Below are 23,131 nucleotides of genomic sequence, written 5' to 3'. Positions count from 1 at the left end.
TATGGTATTACACTGGACTTTATAATAAGCAATTATATATGGTATTACACTGGACTTTATAATAAGCAATTATATATAGTATTACACTGGACTTTATAATAAGCAATTATATATGGTATTACACTGGAAACATGAACAAAATATTAAGTGGACTTTTGAGCTGCTTAACAAAGATTATGTGAAAAGGACTAGACTCTAAATAGAGTTTAAAGATATGATGGATGGATGGACCGACAGACTGTACAGATGGATGGATGGATGGATGGACCATACAGACTGTACAGATCGATGGATGGATGCGTGTAAATTTGAGTGAAATACTATTAATTACCACATAATACACAAATGATTTTCTATTAACATTTACCAAATTGTTTCTTGAAATGCAAACTGTTACCTCAAGTGAGAATTCTTTAATACTGACTTTAACATGATTTGAAATAAATTAAATTTAACTTTATCTCTAGCCTGTTCAAGTTATCATATTTGACTAGTGTTTTAATTACAGACTTCCTTAAGTTCTGATACCTGTAGTCACACAAATGAACATAAATCAAGCAGGTTCACACCCTACACAAATAGACTATTGGGTTTCAAATCACAGATTACAGTGCAACAATTAATTCTGTTGTCAGCAGTTGCTCTTAACATTAAATCTTACTGATTTCAGCTCAATGTAAACAGATGGGATACACAGATCCTCATGTAAACAGATGGAACACATAGCTCCTCATGAAAACAGATAAGATTACACAGTTCCTCAGTGTAAACAGATGGGACACATAGCTTCTCATGTAAACAGATGGGACACATAGGTCCTCAGTGTAAACAGATGGGACACATAGCTCCTCTTGTAAACAGATGGGACACATATGTCCTCAATGTAAACAGATGAGACACATAGCTTCTCATGTAAACAGATGGGACACGTAGGTCCTCAGTGTAAACAGATGGGACACATAGCTCCTCATGAAAACAGATAAGATTACACAGTTCCTCAGTGTAAACAGATGGGACACATAGCTCCTCATTTAAACAGATGGGACACATAGGTCCTCAGTGTAAACAGATGGGACACAGCTCCTCATGTAAACAGATGGAACACATATGTCCTCAGTGTAAACAGATAGGACACATAGCTTCTCATGTAAACAGATGAGATTACATAGTTCCTCAGTGTAAACAGATGGGACACATAGCTCCTCATGTAAACAGATGGAATACATTGGTCCTCAGTGTAAACATATGGGACACATAGCTTCTCAATGTAAATATATGGGACACAGGCCTTCAGTGTAAACAGATGAGACACACGTGTCCTCATCTGTTCATATCTGTACAAATTCTGGTAGGTACTTTGTAAGACTTTTTTTTAGCTGGAATTTAATTTTAAGATCAAAAAGGGGGTGGGGAAGATGTGTATGTCAGGACAAATTAAATCTCATAAAACAGCAGTGATATATCATAACCTTCAAGATGCTCAACCCAGTTATAAATGCCCTTGTTACCTTCACAGAGGTTCTTGTGTTTCATGGCAGGCGCATTCAACATGACCATGCATAGATCTAACAATTTGCTACAAGTATATTCAATGATCTAATGTCTAGAACCGCTTAAACCAATCCCAGTCACACCTACCCTGTAAGTATAAGCACATAGCAAGTATTATTGACAAAAACAAATCCCAGCTGTGCATGCATGTGCCCGTTCTGACTTGCCACTGTAATGTTTAACTGACCTAATCTAATTTTGTCCAACCTTAATCTGATTAAAATCAGATAGCCACTGTCCTGTGTGAAGATCTGACAGTGACCACTTACGGGTGATGTTATGGTGACCTATGTTATTTAACTACAATAAGTCATTTTTTCAGCCAATCAGATGAAGTCCTATACCTAAGCGTTTGGGAGACTAAGAAGTAGGGCTGAAGACCGTCAATGCATGCTGAACAATTTGATTCACTTTCAAATTTCTGATATCTACATTATCGTTGACTAATTCAAAGGTCACCGGAACATGACATCTAAGCATCACATGAAACAAGCCACTAGGTAATGCCTTCCATTATCCAACAATACTGTACATTATAATTTAATGCAAATTTAGTAAATGTGACATATATTACATAATATATTACATAAATTTCTATTAACTACACTATATATTTTGCATTTTTTCCTATTAATTTCCTTGCTCGTTTCATGAAATTTTATTCTTGCAAAATTTTTGTAATTTACATTGTACTGATATTCAAACTCAAGCATCCTCAATGACATTCAATTTATTAAGACAAAATTTGTTTAAAAATAAGTTAATAATAATAACAATAATAATAAAGACTTTATTGAACACATATAACTCAATTTGTTACATAACAGAAAACACACACACACACATGCTTTAGACTCAGACTATAATGATGCAAATTTTGTAGAATAGTTCTGTAGATAATTTCACACTACATTCTTTTTGTGCTCAGTATCACACATACCCATTATGATTGATGTCTTGGCTAGTCTCTCAATAAATTGTTGACTGCTAGGGATAGAATCTGCTTTGCTTGGGGGAATGGAATTTTAATTAGGACCTGCTTGGCTAATAGTTAGGAACAGATGAGAGTGCAATGTTAATAAGGGGTCATAGTGGTAAAATGTCCAGAGTTAATATGTACTGGGGGAAAATCTTAGGAAGTTGTAATCCATCTGAAACAGGTATAATAAAATGATATTTTCCAGAATAGAACCATGTAGTGTAGGATTTCATGCATTTCTTTTGATGTAAATTGTGTGAATATGCAAGTTATCTGTCCTAAATGATTTGTATCATTTATGCTGAGGATTGATTTTTCCCTATTTCTGGAAATGTATGTCAATGAATCACTAATTAGCAAAGTAACATAGTTATGACAAGGAGTGAAGTATGTTAATTTGTGTGTAATTAAGTGTGAATTCTCTTCCATTCAGAATCAAGTAACTTTGTGTGTAGGCTGATAGGTCAGCCGATAAATGCATGGCCTCAGTGGGGCAAAGATAGCATCAGAGAGGGCTAATTATTACATGGTACTCAATTAAGAAAGCAGTAGCCACTAATAAAACATTGATTTATGATAATAGGTTGTTTGTGTAATAGTGCAACTGACCATCGCTAATTCTGTTGAGCTTGATAGATGATATCTTATGAAAATAGTATTAATATTTGTTGATCACAGGAGATGAAAAAAGCCTGACAGTATTTAGGTTGAGTGTTATATTTTTATTTGTATGTAAAACAAGATAGTTCCATATGGACTGTACAGAGTAAAGATAGTGCAGACTGCAACCAAGAGAGAGATAAGTAAAGAGATGGAAATGCTGACTGATTACCATCAGTGATTTGGGAAAACCAGAAGCACCAGGTGATGCGGTCATGCCAGGCAATCTGAGTTCAATTGGTCACGTCATGATATGACGAAAAACTGATTTTATCAGTAATAGAATGGCTAATTGAAAGTCACAATGTTTTGTAATTCTATTTCTGAGAGTTGTGCATCTGTAGATTATGATTTAATTAGTATGGGATGCCCATACTGAAAAGATCAATTTGTAAAGCAGTCATCCAATACTGCTCTTCTCAGTGGAATCAAGAACTATTTACATACAGAAAGTCACATTCTTTTACTACAATGCATATATTTTTCCAATAAAAGAGTATTGTTCATGGGGAAACTGTGCCAAATCTCAGCATAACAGGATTTATAACCTTCAGAAATGGGCAGCAATCATTATTTTAGATGCATCTATTGATTATTCATCAAAAGCATTGTATACAGAACTTATAATAATGGCTCACAGTATATATGAAAGGGCAGATTTTCTCAAGGCAGTCCTTGTATATAAATGTCTATTTGGAGCTGCGCCAGAGTTCAGACTAATTCAGGCCTTTTTCAATGCCTTGCCAGAGTATCTTCAGAATTTTGTCGTGTCTTGTTCAATGCTTTACCAATTGAGATCAACATCATATGGAAACATCTGACTGCCCAATCCAAGAACAGAACAATTTAAGAAATGTTTCCATTACTGTGGTACAGTTCTGTGAAACAAGCTTCCATTGCATGTAAAATCTGCAGAAAATATGAGAGTATTTGAGATATCATGAGTATGTATGTGTTGCTAATGGATTACAGTAGAACTTAGTATTATAATAGTGAAGACATATTAAAATAATAGTAATTACTATTATCTTTTCTATGATGTACCTTTACATTATTTGACTTTCTTCTTTAGAGGTCTGCAAAGGAGAAATAATTCTTGACTAAATGAGTCACCCTCAGTAAATAAACTATTATGATTATTGTTATTTATAACTGTTGTTGTTATTGTTGTTGTTGTTAGTAGTAGTAGTAGTCTCAGTATTATCATTATTCCTCTGGGTCCAGGAATGGACATGTAGGTGGGAAGTTTGTTGTTCTGCCTTGCCTAGCATTGGCTGTCCCAATATTACACATATATGATGTCATATGGAAAATAGAGTGACCACTCCATATGATGCAGTTTGCCTCTCCTTTACAATGATTCAGCCATGACACAGCCTTTCTAGGATGCATTGGACACATTGTTATATCATATTGGGCATGAGTCAACCAAGACACAGCCTTCCTAGGATGCATTGGACACATTGATATATCATATTGGGCATGAGTCAACCAGAATTCAGCCTTCCTAGGATGCATTGGACACATTTTTATATCATATTGGGCATGAGTCAACCAGAATTCAGCCTTCCTAGGATGCATTGGACACATTTTTATATCATATTGGGCATGAGTCAACCAGAATTCAGCCTTCCTAGAATGCATTGGACACATTTTTATATCATACTGAGCATGAGTCAGCCATGACACAGCTTTCCTGAGATGCATCAGACATGTTTATGTGATACTGGGCATGAGTCTGCCGTGACACAGCCTTCCTAGGATGCATCGGACATGTTTATGTGATACTGGGCATGAGTCTGCCGTGACACAGCCTTCCTAGGATGCATCGGACATGTTTATGTGATATTGGGCATGAGTCAGCCATGACACAGCCTTCCTAGGATGCATCGGACACATGTTTATATGATATTGGCCATAAGTCAGCCAAGGTACAGCCTTATTGGAATGTGTCAGACACGGTTTTTTTTTGTATAACATTAGGCACACACAAAAATGTACTCTCATGATGCAAAGGTCTTATGATTTCATCCCTGTTTTTGAAGAAATAGCTAAAACTGAATTGGCTGACATTATCAGAACCATCTTCCTTTGGATGTGTTCCACCCAAGTGAGGAAAACAAAGGAGAATGGCCTTCATTTTTAGGAGATTAAAGCAGGAACTGTTTGACTTTGGTTGAGATTGTAATTTGGTGATCAAAGTGATCCTAGATCAAGCAGTGGTTCCACTGTGCCAGAACTTCCATCTGCATAGGGCACATGTAAAGACAGCCAAGTTATAACATGTCCGCATTGATTAGAGGAGTTGAATGAACTCCCTTGCTGAAATGAATGTCCTGACAGGTTCCTGCCTCAGGTATGAATGATACTGTTGATGCATCTGGGTGGATCAACCAGGTTGGCATGATTTAAAAACCAGGTGAACAAACTGTTGGGATGGGGCAAGATCTGATTTCTCCACAATGACTATCCTCGGAATGAGGTAGAGGAGATTGTTCATACTGTGAACCAAAGCTGAACTTAATGAATCTTTCTGATGTATATTGTCCACGTAAACCACAATCACTGTGGAGGAAATGGAGCAATCTAACATCTTGATGATGGCCTAAAGCCTGAAACTGAAGCTGGAAGGGCACGGTAGCTGAAGCATGATACCATGTGAATAGGTATATGGAAATACATGTCACACATCAAGTTTGATCATGTATTCATCACAAAGACAAATAAATGGACATTGCCACCTCAAATTTGAACTTGAGGACAGTTATAAACTGCTCAAGTCTATGACAGGTTACAATATTCAATTGGTTTCCATAACCAGAAAAAGTCCTGACTAGACACCTGGGTCACATACAAAAATAAGGGCTGGGACTAGACACCTGCATCACATACAAGTAGGGGCTGGGACTAGACACCTGGGGAATCTTCTTTTAAGACTACCTCCATCATTTGGTTTACATTAAAAGCTCTGTCTCCGTCTCTCTGTCGATGATCATCTCTGGTATCCCCCTGACAGGGTCACAAAAAGATAGTGGCTTGCAGAGAGATGATGGGGCAACTCCTCTCCTGTCTGTCTTCTTACATTATCAGTTCATCCTCCAAACAGAAGGTGCGATCCAAAGGGAAGGCAGTGTAGGGTCATTACAGAGAGTGATTTTAAAAAGACTATAACAGTGTGACTCTTTTTATCAAGTCAACAAGAGGGTGTTAGGACATTTGCTCTCATGTGATGAGCTGTTCTATCGACTACCCTGGCAATAAAGCATACCAATTCTCAGACAAGGTCATATCCAGTCTTCTTGGCTAGGCAAGATGCATCAGGTCAAGTAGCGAGAAGTCGATATGATGTTCCCGACTAACTTAGATGTGGTGTTAAACACTTGTCTGTCCATTTTATGACAGAGTGTAGCAAACATGTCGATGGAAGTAATATCCTCGTCTAGGCTAAGTATATCCAAATAATACACATCAAAATTTGGTTTGTACCAGTGTGGTGAGAAAGTTAAAAGCATTAATGACTCACTGAAAAGAAGGCACTCTAATTACCAGGTTTGCAAATGTTTGCAATTTTTGATGATTGTGGTAAAATTCTGAACGATGGATGCTCATCATCTTTATCCACCAAGGCCTTGACCTTGTCAGTAGTACTATACTGACTACTGGTGGATGAGGGCATTATGATGGAGAAAAATTCTGTAAAATATTTCCTTCGACTACTGCCCTAAAACTGAATTCTACCCTTTCCACTGTTGGATAAAAATGTACAGGCATTTTGGTCCATGTCATTCCTCTCATCCAGTGGTTTATGAGAACTTAAAAATAGAAAATGTTGACAGATTTCGGCCAACAGGAAACTGATAGATGATGCGAGGCCACTGCTATAAGCCCATTTGATCTTATGACCTGGACCCTAAAGTCAAAAGTGTAAGTGTGCATGTCACCAAATAACTCATCTGATTATTCATCTTGTTTGTAGCAAATCCAGCAGGGGGGTTGAGGAAATATAAGAAGAAATATTTAAAAAGTGTAATCATAACCTAAGCTTACATTTTCTAATTGGCAACAATGAATTGTCTTAGCTTCAAAATGATTTATACCAAGTATGTCAGGAAGCCTGTTAAGGAGTGTATGAATTAAAAGCAAATAAAAAGACTTTAACCAGTTGTTGATGATGCTGATACTGCCACCACACTGTTGGAAAAGTGTTGTCTTGTTTTCCATTAATGAGGGTTTGATTAAAATGATCTTCAATCATTAACAATGCAGGTGAAGACGAGTGTGGGTCCATACACTTCACTATTACAAGACGATCAGACTAAAGGAACTTCACTGTCATGTTTGTTTGTATCATAACTATCTAAAACACATTGGCTTTTTTAAGTATTTAAATATGGAAATTGGATTTATATTTACAAAGCACATACTGTATCAGTTTTGGTAACAGAAACTGTTCCCCTGAACCACATGAGTTTTTCAAGTGTCTTCAGAATAAAAAATATACATGCAACACTTACCTATATTCAGAACAATTGAAGACCTTTACAAAGTGTGAAGCAACAGAAACCGAACTTCTGTCTCAAGTAGGTTCTTGCATGATATAATTCAAAGTCAAACATTTACAAACTTGCAAATAAGTCAAACATTTACAAACTTGCAAATATTTTCCTTTACATTTGTATTTCCATTTCAGGTGTTGAGTTTCGTCTAGTGTTTACCAATACTTAAATAGAGCTGTAGAACCTACTACGAAAACCCAAGGAAACTTACTGATCCATAATAACTCACCTGTCTATAATACAATGAAACCTTGAATTTCAAAATGCCATCCCAGGTTCATGTATCATAAACTATGCCATTATTTTAAAAAACCTGATAGATAGTACCATGTGACTGAATCCAGTCATAAATAACAAAACTGAATGCTCATACATTACTAATTAGTATTCTTTGAATTTATGCAATAAATGATGAACACTGTCAAAACATGATTTCAAATTTCTAAATTATCTTGCAATGTTATTCATTATCTGACACATCACATTTCATTTTCAATATTGCAAGTGTATAAAATAATTATAAATATATTCCAATATCGCACATGTACAATATCATTATAAATACCTTTCAAGTATTACACATGTATAATATCATTATAAATACATTTCCACTATTATACATGTATAATATCATTATAAAATACATTTCCACTATCATATTTGTATAATATCATTATAAATACATTTTCACTATTATACATGTATAATATCATTATAAATACATTTCCACTATTATACATGTATAATATCATTATAAAATACATTTCCAATATCATACATGTATAATATCATTATAAATACATTTCCACTATTACACATGTATAATATCATTATAAATACATTTTCACTATTATACATGTATAATATCATTATAAATACATTTCCACTATTATACATGTATAATATCATTATAAATACATTTTCACTATTATACATGTATAATATCATTATAAATACATTTTCACTATTATACATGTATAATATCATTATAAATACATTTCCACTATTATACATGTATATCAACATAAATATGTTCCCATATTACACATGTATAATATCTTTATAATTACTAAATGCTCTGGTGGCTTAAGTGGTTAGAGTGTCTGCCTTGGATGTGGGAGGTCAATGGTTCAAACCCCAGCTGAGTCATACTAAAGATTATAAAAATGGTACTAGCAGCTGCCTCGCTAGGTGCTCAGTATTAAGAGATTAAGTGTTAGGACTGGTCGGTCTGGTGTCAGGACAATGGGACTACAGTGTGGGACATGATGCTACATGTCTGCGGCATTCTGCCCCAGTGCTAGACATCACTATAAACTGCCACACTGCAGACATTGTAGCAATAAGATGAAAAAATTGTTTAAGCTATGTTAAAAATCTGAATCTATTACACACAAACACACACACACACACACACACACACACACACACAGAGTGAACTTTAACAACTCCAGATACTGCAGGATGGACTAACTTTTCATCAAGAGTTGATTGCTTGAGTATTCCAAGGTCATAGTGCTGGGTGAGTCAAGTATCCAAATGATTCATGTTTAGAGTTATCGAAGTATGACTGTACTTGAATTTAGTTATTTCATCCAATGAAAATATTTACATGAGATTCATAGAAAATCTTTCATATGTACTCAATTAATATGAAACTCATGAAATTATTTCTATGTTCTGCCATGAATTATATTACTGAAATTACTGTAAAAGTTTCAGAAATTTCAGTCACAATATTGTAAGTACAAATGGAAACTTCTCTGTATCAACAGGATGAAAAATGCATTTAAAAAACAAACAAATGCACAAACCTAGTCATGGCCTTAATGCTGAGCCTACCATCTATATTCCAATTCCATAAAGGGTGGTATGGAACAGTGCTGACATTAATGGAAAGTATACAACTTTAACATTTTGCTTAATGATAGATGGATGAATGGATGGATGAATGGAGAGAAAACATAAGAGCAAAAGTGATCAATTTCTGCCATGGTAGGCTAAAAAAGAAAAACACACACTTTATAGTGTAATGAAATGTCTGAAGAATTTGCATGTCTTGGATACTTTATCATTATGCCGATATAAGGTCTTAATATCAGCCTGTTATATTTCACAATGTCAGCCTGATACAAAGTCACAATATCAGCCTGGTATAAGGTCTTAATGTCAGCCTGTTATAAAGTCACAATGTCAGTCTGATACAAGGTCTTAATGTCAGCCTGTTATAAAGTCACAATGTCAGTCTGATACAAGGTCTTAATGTCAGTCTGTTATAAAGTCACAATGTCACCCTGGTATAAGGTCTTAATGTCAGCCTTATATAAAGTCACAATGTCACCCTGGTATAAGGTCTTAATGTCAGCCTTATATAAAGTTACAATGTCAGTCTAAAACACAGTAACCATGTCAGCCTGATAAAAGGTCACAATGTCAGCCTGATATAAAGTCACAATGTCAGCCTGATACAAGGTCACAATGACACACTGGTACATCTACACAATGTCAGCCTGATTCAAGGTCAGAATGTCAGCCTGATACAAGGTCAGAATATCAGTCTGATACGAGGTCACAATGTCAGCCTGATGTAATGTCACAATGTCAGCCTGATTCAAGGTCAGAATGTCAGCCTGATACAAGGTCAGAATATCAGTCTGATACGAGGTCACAATGTCAGCCTGATGTAATGTCACAATGTCAGCCTGATACAAGGTCACAATGTCAGCCTGATACAAGGTCACAATGTCAGCCTGATTCAACGGCACACTGTCAACCTAATACAAGATCACAATGTCAGCTTGATATAAGGTCACAAAGACAGCCTGATACAAAGTCACAATGTCAGCCTGATTCAAGGTCACAATTTCAGCCTGATATAAGTTCACAATGTCAGCCTGATGTAATGTCACAATGTCAGCCTGATACAAGGTCACAATGTCAGCCTGATTCAAGGTCACAATTTCAGCCTGATATAAGTTCACAATGTCAGCCTGATGTAATGTCACAATGTCAGCCTGATACAAGGTCACAATGTCAGCCTGATTCAAGGTCACAATTTCAGCCTGATATAAGTTCACAATGTCAGCCTGATGTAATGTCACAATGTCAGCCTGATACAAGGTCACAATGTCAGCCTGATACAAGGTCACAATGTCAGCCTGATTCAACGGCACACTGTCAACCTAATACAAGATCACAAAGTCAGCTTGATATAAGGTCACAATGTCAGCCTGATGTAATGTCACAATGTCAGCCTGATACAAGGTCACAATGTCAGCCTGATTCAAGGTCACAATTTCAGCCTGATATAAGTTCACAATGTCAGCCTGATGTAATGTCACAATGTCAGCCTGATACAAGGTCATAATGTCAGCCTGATTCAAGGTCACAATTTCAGCCTGATATAAGTTCACAATGTCAGCCTGATGTAATGTCACAATGTCAGCCTGATACAAGGTCACAATGTCAGCCTGATTCAACGGCACACTGTCAACCTAATACAAGATCACAATGTCAGCTTGATATAAGGTCACAAAGACAGCCTCATGTAATGTCACAATGTCAGCCTGATACAAAGTCACAATGTCAGCCTGATTCAAGGTCACAATTTCAGCCTGATATAAGTTCACAATGTCAGCCTGATGTAATGTCACAATGTCAGCCTGATACAAGGTCACAATATCAGCCTGATTCAAGGTCACAATTTCAGCCTGATATAAGTTCACAATGTCAGCCTGATGTAATGTCACAATGTCAGCCTGATACAAGGTCACAATGTCAGCCTGATACAAGGTCACAATGTCAGCCTGATTCAACGGCACACTGTCAACCTAATACAAGATCACAAAGTCAGCTTGATATAAGGTCACAATGTCGGCCTGATGTAATGTCACAATGTCAGCCTGATACAAGGTCACAATGTCAGCCTGATTCAAGGTCACAATTTCAGCCTGATATAAGTTCACAATGTCAGCCTGATGTAATGTCACAATGTCAGCCTGATACAAAGTCACAATGTCAGCCTGATTCAACAGCACACTGTCATCCTAATACAAGATCACAAAGTCAGCTTGATATAAGGTCACAATGTCAGCCTGATGTAATGTCACAATGTCAGCCTGATACAAGGTCACAATGTCAGCCTGATTCAAGGTCACAATTTTAGCCTGATATAAGGTCACAATGTCAGCCTGATGTAATGTCACAATGTCAGCCTGATTCAAGGTCACAATGTCAGCATGATATAAGGTCACACTGTCAGCCTGATACAAGGTCACAATGTCAGCCTGATACAAGGTCACAATGTCAGCCTTATGTAATATCACAATGTCAGCCTGATACAAGGTCACAATGTCAGCCTGATACAAGGCCACAATGTCAGCCTGATACAAGGTCACAATATTAGCCTGATACAAGGTCACACTGTCAACCTATTACAAGATCACAATATCAGCCTGATATAAGGTCACAATGTCAGCCTGATGTAATGTCACAATGTCAGTCTGAGACAAGGTCACAATGTCAGCCTGATATAAGGTCAAAATGTCAGCCTAATATAAGAGCATAATGTCATTTATGAGGGCATAAAGTGTTATTACATTATACCAGTAAAGTACCTCATTGAAACATTAAACATCAATCTCCTGAATACTCAGTATCTATCATATTTTTGTACATAGCCCACCCACACATACAAGCCACCCACGCACATACCCTCCCATACATATAACCTGCCCACACATATACCAACAAATAAAAAAATCGTGTAAAAAATATTTAGCTTATCCCACTCACGCTTATACCCCACCCAAACCCTAACATAATGTAACATGATATGACCACATACACTTACAGCCACATCACAATGTACACAGAGACGTACAGATGGGTTGTAACTCCTTGGAGTAAAGTTACATCAGCAACCATTCACAGCATATTTATCAAGCTGGAATACTTCAAGAAAAAAGACAACTTCAGTAGCAGCAGTCCGATGATGATGGTGATGATGAATATGATGATGGTGATGATGAATATGATGAAAGATGTAGGAAACAGAGATTTATGAAGCAGTTTTAATAGACATTTTCAGACTAGAGCTTCAATGGATTTCACAGTTATTAATTCCAGCAGCAAGGATGAACTTTCTAAGTAAACATTAGCTAGGTTTCTCTCAATATTTCTGTTAAAATGCCATTGGGTGGGAGACTTTGCATTACAGTAGTGAAGAATATTATGTATGTTTCTTAATAAAATACTGTCAAAATTATATCTGTATAAATTTAAAAATAAACTAATGACAACCAACTGTGTGAAAAATAACTGATATAGCCTGCCCACCAAGATACCCTGCATGCTTTTTTTTTATTTACATAAAATTATGTTTAACCCACAGGATATATGCATGAAAATATGGTACTCAGCATTTCTCTGTCAAATACTTGGTATCCCTCTATCACAGTGCTGTCCAACCTTTTTGACACCATGGGCCACTGAAAAATGTTTTTTCCTGAAGCCGAGGGATGCAGTAGAAAACTGAAAAGCAATGACTATATAGCTGCTCGAACTCTGGTGGGCCATTTAAAATCAGCCCGCAGGCTACATGTGGCCCACAGGCCGCAGGTTGGACAGCACAGCTCTGTCAGTATGTCACCCCGAAATACTCTGCATCTCTCCTGAAAACAGCAGCTCAAAACTTCTCCACATCTCTAATTTGAATTCTCAACACCTCTTTCTTTTTCTCTCAAATACTCATCAATTCTCTTGATTACTCAGCATCTCACTCTTGAATACTTAGCATCTCTATAGAATACTCTTCATCTCTGTCAAATATCATCATCTCCCTCATGAATATTCAGCATCTCTCTTGAATACTTGGCATCTCTCTCTTGAATACACATCATCTTTCTCATTAATATTCAGTAGTTCTCTCTTGAATACTCAGTTTTCAAATACTCAGAATTTAATCTCAGATATCCAGCATCTCTCAAATGCTACCTAATGCTCAGGATCTCTTGAATGACTCATTCAGTCCAAGTGTAAAGCATAGTCTATGCAACAATGTGAAAGTTAATGGAATATATACATGTGTCTGTATGAATCATAAGAATCAACACAATTCTTGCTAATTATATCTAAGGTACAAAGTTAAGTTCACAAAATGTATTCCTGTTGAATGTAAAAGTTGGAAAACATAAAACATACCAAATAAATGTACAAATATAGTCCTATAACTAAAAAGGTAAAAGTGTCCAAATTCCTTGAAAGATATATAATACAAAATGAAGTTATGTATAATAAAAAAAATAAAGATATATATATATATATATATATAGAGAGAGAGAGAGAGAGAGAGAGAGAGAGAGAGAGAGAGAGAGAGAGAGAGAAGTTGAACAAAATTTTAAATCCTAATACAGGCTCAAAATTTGATATGTAAACCATGCACCTTCAAAATGCTAGAGATCTCTCCAGCTGCACACCATCAAAAGGTCTTCCAGGTAAACTCAGTGGCAAACCATTGAAAGGCCTCCCAGCTGAGCTCCAGCTGCACACCATCAAAAGGCTTCCCAGCTGACCTCCAGTGGCATACCATTAAAGACCTCCAAGCTGACCTCCAGCAGTATACCATTAAAAGGCCTCCAAGCTGAGCTTCAGTGGCATACCATGAATGACCTCCAAGCTGAGCTCCAGCTGCACACCATCAAAAGGCCTCCCAGCTGAGCTCCACTGGCATACCATTTAAGGCCTCTAAGATGAGCTTCAGTGGCATACCACTAAAAGGACTCCTAGCTGAGCTCCAGTGGCACATCATCAAAAAGCCTCTCAGCTGAGTTCACATCACAGAACCTCCATCTCACAGGATGAAAGCGGACACACCAAATTTAATCTATCTCATATTTTTGAGTTAACTTTTTTATGTTATACAATCATGAATGGACTTTGTAAACCCTTATTTTAATATCTGAAGATCCAAAGCTAGCTCAAATCATATTCTGCACTTTCTAGTGGTCAAATGAAGAAAACTTCAAAGCGGATTATGGGAGAAATAGAATACTACTCTTTGTTATGACCAGATGAGCTGAAAACTTGTGAGCACAAATAAGCATATATCACTTGAGGAAGACAAATTAAATTTGGTAGAAATATCTGTAACGATTAGATTTTCAGGCCATTTTAGCATTTTTTCCTGTTTCTTTTTTAAAAATTTTGTACTCGGTAGACTTAACAAGCACACTTTTTAGCACAATTTTCTGAAATTGGCATTCATGTTTGTAGACATAATTATGTAGATGACCTAATTCAATTTTTTTCATGTTATTAGAGCAATTTTTCAAACTTTCTCATTTTTAAAAATATTTTTGATCTTTTGCTTTGCTGTGTTTTATGAACAAAGTTCTTTTGGAGCTCAAGATTTCAGCTTCCTGTTCCAACTTCTGGGCAAAAATCAAACTCAAAATTTGTGCACTCCTGAAGCTCTCTGTCTGCTATTTTAATTGACCAAATGGTTTTCATTTTACGAGAAGACTAAATTCCAGACTGTAAAAATCAGGGACCTTATCTATCACATGCTGAACAAAATTTAATGTTTTCCACCTTGCTATCTGTACCATGGTCACACAGTCACATTAAATATCATTGCAGGGAGGACAGGCACAATACTCTGGCTTTCAAAAACATTTCTCTTCTAGTTGTAACCAAGCTTGGCCTAATCTCACCAGGTGAGAAAATCATTCTTCCCTAATATTCAGCTACACATCTTTACAATAAGGCACTTTGTTTAGAGAAATAAACACTATTTGAAAAGAGATTCGAGGTCCCTTTCAGAATACATATGTAAACTGTCGTCTAGCTTGACTTAAAATCTTTGTAAGACTTTGTGGAAATGGCCCTGTGATAAGATCAAGTCTACTTTACACACTACTCAACATTAAGTACCCTACGCTGTATTTTCCAGATTGTCATAAGCATTCTTTGAAACCACTTGCACATTCACGGTATTTATCAATGTAATACAGCACTCTTCACAAAATGCTGTTATTGGGAGTCACACAAGTGGACCACCTTATAGGTAAGGTTGTCTTATATTAAGTTATCTTATATATAATATTTCTATTACATGACAAAATGGGACCATCGCCTGAATTATTACAGGGTAACCTTATAATCAGATACCTTACAGTGAGGGAATGCTGCATATAATATACAACCAACTGTGTATTTAGCATTGACACCAAGATACATTATTTGACATGCTAGCAGGTCAGGATCTATGTAACTCATTTTAAATCATACAAAGAACAAAAACATAGACGTGGCATAGTATGCAACAACTGGCTGATCTGTGTCAGACTGTTCACATCTGGGTATACATCATATAGGAGCTATACAACTTATTGTTATTGACATATGTCAATATCTTCTTAATTAATTATATAGTATTTTTACAGCCAGTACAAAATAGCTTTTTGTTCAAATGCTAGATTTTAAAATGTTTGTCTTGGTCCCTCCCATGTACCCAACTCTACTTACGTCCATCACTGTAAACATAAAGCAATCAGTTTTACACATATTTGTTTTTGACCACTACGAAGTTTCATTTCACACAGAGCTATAATCACATACAAATGACAAGGAGCTGGTATTGTATCAGTAAACAGTCAGGTCAATAACTAGGTGGATTCTGCTTTAAAAGCAGTTCACTATAAGCCTATGCATAATGACAGGGGACCTTTGTACAGTATAATAACAGAGGACCTTTATACAGTATAATAACAGAGGACCTTTGAAATGTATAATAACTGGGGAATTTTGTACAGTGTATAATAACTGGATATCTTCTACAGTATAATGACAGGGGATTTTTGTAGTAGACATTTTGTGATGCTTATGTATGGAAGTTATATATGCCATGGTTTTCAAGACTTTCTGACACACTATAAAAAGCATCAACATACGTTTATTCTTGTTCTTAAATAAAGTTGTAAACATTTCACAATTTGAAAAAGTTGTTGGTCCACAGGAATCACATAGCATAGGACTATTAGATGAAAAAAAAAGTTAGTTAAGGCCTTAACTTTATACCACAGGTCACTTCCTGTACTTTTCCAAAGTTGACAATGTCACATTATTAATCAAATGGATTTAGAATCAGGTCATGCTGGCATCAAGGAATCTTCCAACCCCCATAAATAATGACATATTGGTATCAATGAATCATCCAACCCCCATGAATAATGATATACTGGTATCAATGAACCATCCAACCCCCATAAATAATGACATACTGGTATGAAGGAATCATCCAACCCCCATGAATAATGACATACTGGTATGAAGGAATCATCTAACCCCCATGAATAATGACATGTTGGTATGAAGGAATCATCCAACCCCATTGAATAATGATATACTGGTATCAAGTAATCTTCCACCCCCCATGAATAATGACATACCGGTATCAAGGAATCATCCAACCCCATTGAATAATGATATACTGGTATCAAGTAATCTTCCAACCCCCATGAATAATGATTTACTGGTATCAATGAATCATCCAACCCACATGAATAATGACATACTGGTATCAATGAATCATCCAACCCCCATGAATAATGATATACTGGTATCAAGTAATCTTCCAACCCCCATGAATAATGACTTACTGGTATCAATGAACCATCCAACCCCCATAAATAATGACATAATGGTATGAAGGAATCATCCAGCCCCAATGAATAATGATATACTGGTATCAATCAATCGTCCAACCCCATGAATAATGACATACCGGTATCAAGGAATCATCCAACCCCCATGAATAATGACATTCTGGTATCAAGGAATCATCCAACCCCCATGGATAATGACATACTGGTATGAAGGAATCTACCAACCCCCATAAATAATGATATACTGGTATCAATGAATCATCCAAACCCCATGAATAATGACATTCTGGTATCAAGGAATCATCCAACCCCCATGGATAATGACATACTGGCATGAAGGAATCTACCAACCCCCATAAATAATGATATACTGGTATCAATGAATCATCCAAACCCCATGAATAATGACATTCTGGTATCAAGGAATCATCCAACCCCCATGAATAATGACATACTGGTATCAATGAATCTACCAACCCCCATAAATAATGACATACTGGTATCAATGAATCATCCAACCCCCATGACTAATGACATACTGGTATCAATGAATCATCCAACCCCCATGAATGATGACATACTTGTATCAATGAATCATCCAACCCCCATGAATAATGACATACTGGTATCAATGAATCATCCAACCCCCATGAATAATGACATTCTGGTATCAAGGAATCATCCAACCTCCATAAATGACATACTGGTATCAATGAATCATCCAACCCCCATGAATAATGACATACTGGTATCAAGGAATCATTCAACCTCCATGAATATGGTCACTACATGCTCTGTTACTATAAATGGTTTTCAGTTGGTCAATTTGGGGAAAACCATGTTGCGACTATCTTCAAAACTTGATGGCAAAGGATCTACTAAGTTACAAAGTGGGATGAAGAACTTAAATTCTATCAGTTTATAACTGCAAAATATGCTGAAATAAAGCAGTATGGGAAGGTTTTACCTGGTATGGTACCAAAAGTAATGTTAAGGTTTGATTTTAGACATTTTAAAATATGGACAAAATTAAAGCCATTTCAGTAAAACATGCTTGGGATCCAGGCAGGGACATCGTTGGGGGGAGGGGCTGTAAAATTGCTGTAGCCTATATATGAAAATTAACAAGCCCGTCAAGTTTTGCCCCCCCCCCCCCCCCCGAAAAGAGTTGTACCCTCCCCCCCTCCCCGAAAAGAGTTGAAATAACGACCCTGGATCCAAGGAAGGCACTCTCAATGTGCAATAGTCACCTATAAATGTAATTTATTATTTGTAATCATTTTCATAGGACCTGCATAATTAAAGTACACTGGCATATACTTTTAAAACACTCCTTTAACTTGGTACCATGAATGCACATATTTCTAAAACATTGTCTTAACTTGGTACTATATATGGGATACATTTTCAAAACACTGCCTTGACTGGTTACCACACATGGCATATATTTTTTTAAAACTGCCTTGACTGGGTACCACACATGGTATATATTTTTTTTAAACCTGCCTTGACTGGGTACCACACATGGCATATATTTGTAAAACAATGCCTTGACTGGGTCCCACACATGGCATATATTTTTTTAAAAACTGCCTTGACTGGGTCCCACGCATGGCATATATTTTTAAAACAATGCCTTGACTGAGAAACATGTATGTTTATATGGAACAGCCCTTGCTACAAATATGGTGCATATAAATTTTAAAAGAAAATGTAATTTAATGTCTCCCCCTGTGAAGCAAAATACATGTATTCCAATGGATATATTAATATACAGTGTTCATTCCAGAAATGGAAAGACTGGTGTCCAGTGACCCCTAACAGCCAACAAAAGATGTCATTAAAATAACAGGGGTCACAGACACCTTAGTGGGATCTTGTTTTACTGAAGAAATTCAAATATGTATTATCACAGGCACTCAAGTCAGAGATTTATTAATTTCTGCAATAAATATAAAATATTCCAACATGCTTTGAATTGTTGTCTGCAGAGTCAGACTGTGGCAAGCTTTTCTAAAATGTCCTTGTCACTAATATAACAGTGTCCAGTGTTCAGGAAATGGTTATTTTAGTTTACAGGGAAACTGTGGAAAAACTAGGCTCTACAAGGGGTTCAAACATTCATTACCTGGTAGTCCAGAGCAAAAAAGTTAAATGTTGCACAAATGTTTTCAAAATTATCAATTTTATATTTCCTTGTAGTGTCAAACATTTGATTATCAAATTGTCCCTTTATGTACTTATAGCAGGGTGCCAAAATTAATATAATTCCATAGCTGAGTCTTGGTGATTTCTACAGATAAAATGCCAAGCTAATAAACATGTATATACACTACCCAATATCTGATTATATAATCACACTCGACACTACTTGGGGTAAACCCATAAAGAAACAAGACTTGTGAATGCTTGTCTTTTGTCAACACACTAACATATGGTAGCAGTATCTTCATCTATAACTTGACACCCTGAATGCCTATGATCTATGTCCATTTCACTGTGTTGGCACTGTACGCATGCAATAAGGTTACTTGTATTACCTGAATATACCACAACTATTTCAGTATTACCACTCTATGGCCTTAAGCTAACAGAAAAGAGAGAAAACCAACAAATTTTGTACAATTCAACAAATAGTTTATTTCTGCAGAATGCAAAGTGAAAATTTTAAAAAAGAACTTACAGTATTGTGAATTAAATCCCAGATTGTAAAGAACTTAGAGTATGTGAATTAAATCCCAAATAGTCCTAAATATTTAATCACAAGTTCAAATGTATAAAGTTCCAACTGAATTCCAGTGGTATTCCAAATAAGTTCCAATAATGAATGTGTCAATGTATCTGTAGTCTCAAACATGGTGATGTGCTGATGGCCTTAAGTGTGATGATGTGCTGATATAGTCTTAACTACATAATTATCAATGAGTCCAATACAGTCCTAACTACATAATTATCAATGAGTCCAATACAGTCCTAGCTACATAATTATCAGTGAGTCCAATACAATCCAAGCCACATAATTATCAATGAGTCCAATACAGTCCTAACCACATAATTATCAATGAGGCCAATAGTCCTAGCCACATAATTATCAATGAGTCCAATACAGTCCTAGCTACATAATTATCAATGAGTCCAATACAGTCCTAACCACATAATTATCAATGAGTCCAATACAGTCCTAACCACATAATTATCAATGAGTCCAATAAAGTCCTAACCACATAATTATCAATGAGTCCAATACAGTCCTAACCACATAATTATCAATGAGTCCAGTAAAGTCCTAACCACATAATTATCAATGAGTCCAATACAGTCTTAGCCACATAATTATCAATGAGTCTAAGACAGTCCTAGTCACATAATTATCAATCAGTCCAATACAGTCCTAGTCACATAATTATCAATGAGTCCAGTACAGTCCTAGTTACATAATTATCAATGAGTCCAATACATGTACAGTCCTAAACATATTAAACAGCAACATACACCAGAAAATGATGAAACATAACTAAAAAAATCTAAGTAAATTGGTGTCACTTTTCCAAAGTCACCTGTCTTAGATGAGTCATTGGAAATATATTTAAAAGTCTCTGCAATACATCACCTGGCTCTATGTCATTATCCTGACTTTAAAAAAAAAAGTTTTTACTTAAATTTCTTGTTAAGACAATAATGGCAACATTAAAATAAATTGTTAAAAAAGAATTGTTGACACTTTATTCAAACCAAGCTTTGAATCTGACTGAAAATTACTGCCAGATGTGGCATGCATACACATTCCCAATAATAAATTAAATACAAGCATGTTCAAAAATTAAAAAAACTTGAAATAACTGATGTTGAGAAGTTGACATCATTCTTAAAGTAATTAGATCAAACTGTTTCTTTGGTTTGTACAATGTGCCTTACGCTGATTTTTCTCAAAATGTCTGATTTTCTTTAGGGAGGTGTGATCTCCTCTAAAAGTATGCTTAAAAATGTCAAATGAAAAATCTTTATTATCTTTAATGTTAAGAGATAACTTAAGTTAGTACCTTTAAATGGGTTGTATCACTAGTCCCAACAAGTTGGTAGCATTTACACTGTGTCTACCACTAGTCCCAACAAACTGGTATCTTTTACACTGTTTTACCATTAGTCCTAACGAGCTGACAGCATTTACACTGTTCTATCACTAGCCCAACGGTTACCTAATTAAACACTATTACATGTAGACAAACATAGTTACCATTATACTGAAATTAAACAGACATGGGGATGAAAATTAAATGGCCATTATACATTTATCTCTATAAGTATACTTGCAATGAGATAAAGAAAAATTAACAGTTACTTTACCAGATGATACCATACCTTAACATATGCTATAAATTACAAATTTTATTCAATTTGGACATACAATTGAAAACCAAATTACATGTGCTTACCTTTAATGGTTCTTTACCAGATTTTAGTAATGTTCTAATTAAAGTAGATCCATGTATATCGAGAATTACATTGCAGACAGAACTTTGGGACATCCTAGTATTTTAATACCATCCACGGTGCAGGTTCATTCTTTTCTTGAATGGTTTACCTGTAAATCCACACAGATAAGACATAAAGAGACCCTAATCAAGCATTTTGGTATTGAATGGCTCACACTGGCCCAGTCAATTGGTATATGCATTTATATTATTATCCCATACTGTTAGGGTTTGTTATCAGTCAAGGGTGGGTTAGTCTTTTATACTGTTTAAATTGAGTACAAAAGATTCTAATTTATATTGGAGAAATGATATCTCAGCATTCAAAGCTCAGTAAACAAGCTTTTCAAGTGAGTTATTGAAAAGACTGAAAAGAGTTCAGCATTTGAATATCTTATTTTTTCCGTCAAAAAGATAAAAAAATGCATTCCAGAAAATGAAGTCAAGAAAATAAAATTACTAGTATGGAACTAGATACTGCTGAGCTGAATGCATGATCTCGAAATATACACTGATCAATGCATGATATACACTGATGAATGCATAATCTTGAAATATACACTGATCAATGCATGATATACACTGATGAATGCATGATCTTGAAATATACACTGATGAATGCATGATATACACTGATGAATGCATGATCTTGAAATATACACTGATCAATGCATGATATACACTGATGAACACATGATCTTGAAATATACACTGATGAATACATGGTCTTAAGAGAAACACTGATGAATGCATGGTCTTAAGAGATACACTGATGAATGCATGGTCTTAAGAGATACACTGATGAATGCATGATTCTGAGATATACACTGATCAATGCATCATACTGATAAGCAATGACCAATGCATGATCTGAAGATGTGTACTGATGAATTCATGATCTTGAGACATACACTGATGAATGCACAATCTTGAGATATGCCATGACTGCATGATCTTGAGATATGCACTGATGAATGCATGATTCTGAGATATACACTGATCAATGCATCATACTGATAAGCAATGATCAATGCATGATCTCAAGATGTGTACTGATGAATTCATGATCTTGGGACACACTGATGAATGCACAATCTTGAGATACACACTGATCAATGCAAGAACTTGTGATATACAACGAAAATGCATTATCTTTAGATATACAATGATCAAATTATGCATCGTCTAAGATATATAGTTATCTCTACATTATCTGGATATATACAGTGATCCACGCAAGATCTTGAG

At 35.8% G+C, this 23,131-nt stretch overlaps 1 protein-coding gene across 3 annotated transcripts in view; it reads right to left on the bottom strand.

Annotated features, from left to right (window-relative positions):
- LOC149771287 (uncharacterized) overlaps positions 1–22,014 on the bottom strand; it is a 181,814-nt gene extending 159,800 nt beyond the window's left edge. Inside the window, exon 1 of one of the 3 annotated variants that reach the window (XM_089948667.1) lies at positions 21,845–22,014. The gene's annotated coding sequence lies outside the window, so the exon portion shown is untranslated. Of the gene's footprint in view, positions 1–7,704; positions 7,846–21,844 lie in introns of those variants that run through there. The other 2 variants (XM_089948668.1, XM_089948669.1) reach the window with 2 other exon arrangements.
- Positions 22,015–23,131: the final 1,117 nt, after the last annotated feature.

Source organism: Sinohyriopsis cumingii, unplaced genomic scaffold (genome assembly GCF_028554795.1).
Source record: "Sinohyriopsis cumingii isolate HCF-2022 unplaced genomic scaffold, ASM2855479v2 utg001994l, whole genome shotgun sequence".
Taxonomy (NCBI): domain Eukaryota; kingdom Metazoa; phylum Mollusca; class Bivalvia; order Unionida; family Unionidae; genus Sinohyriopsis; species Sinohyriopsis cumingii.
Note: the sequence above shows the minus strand (reverse complement) of the source record. Positions and strands in the feature narration are given on the sequence as shown.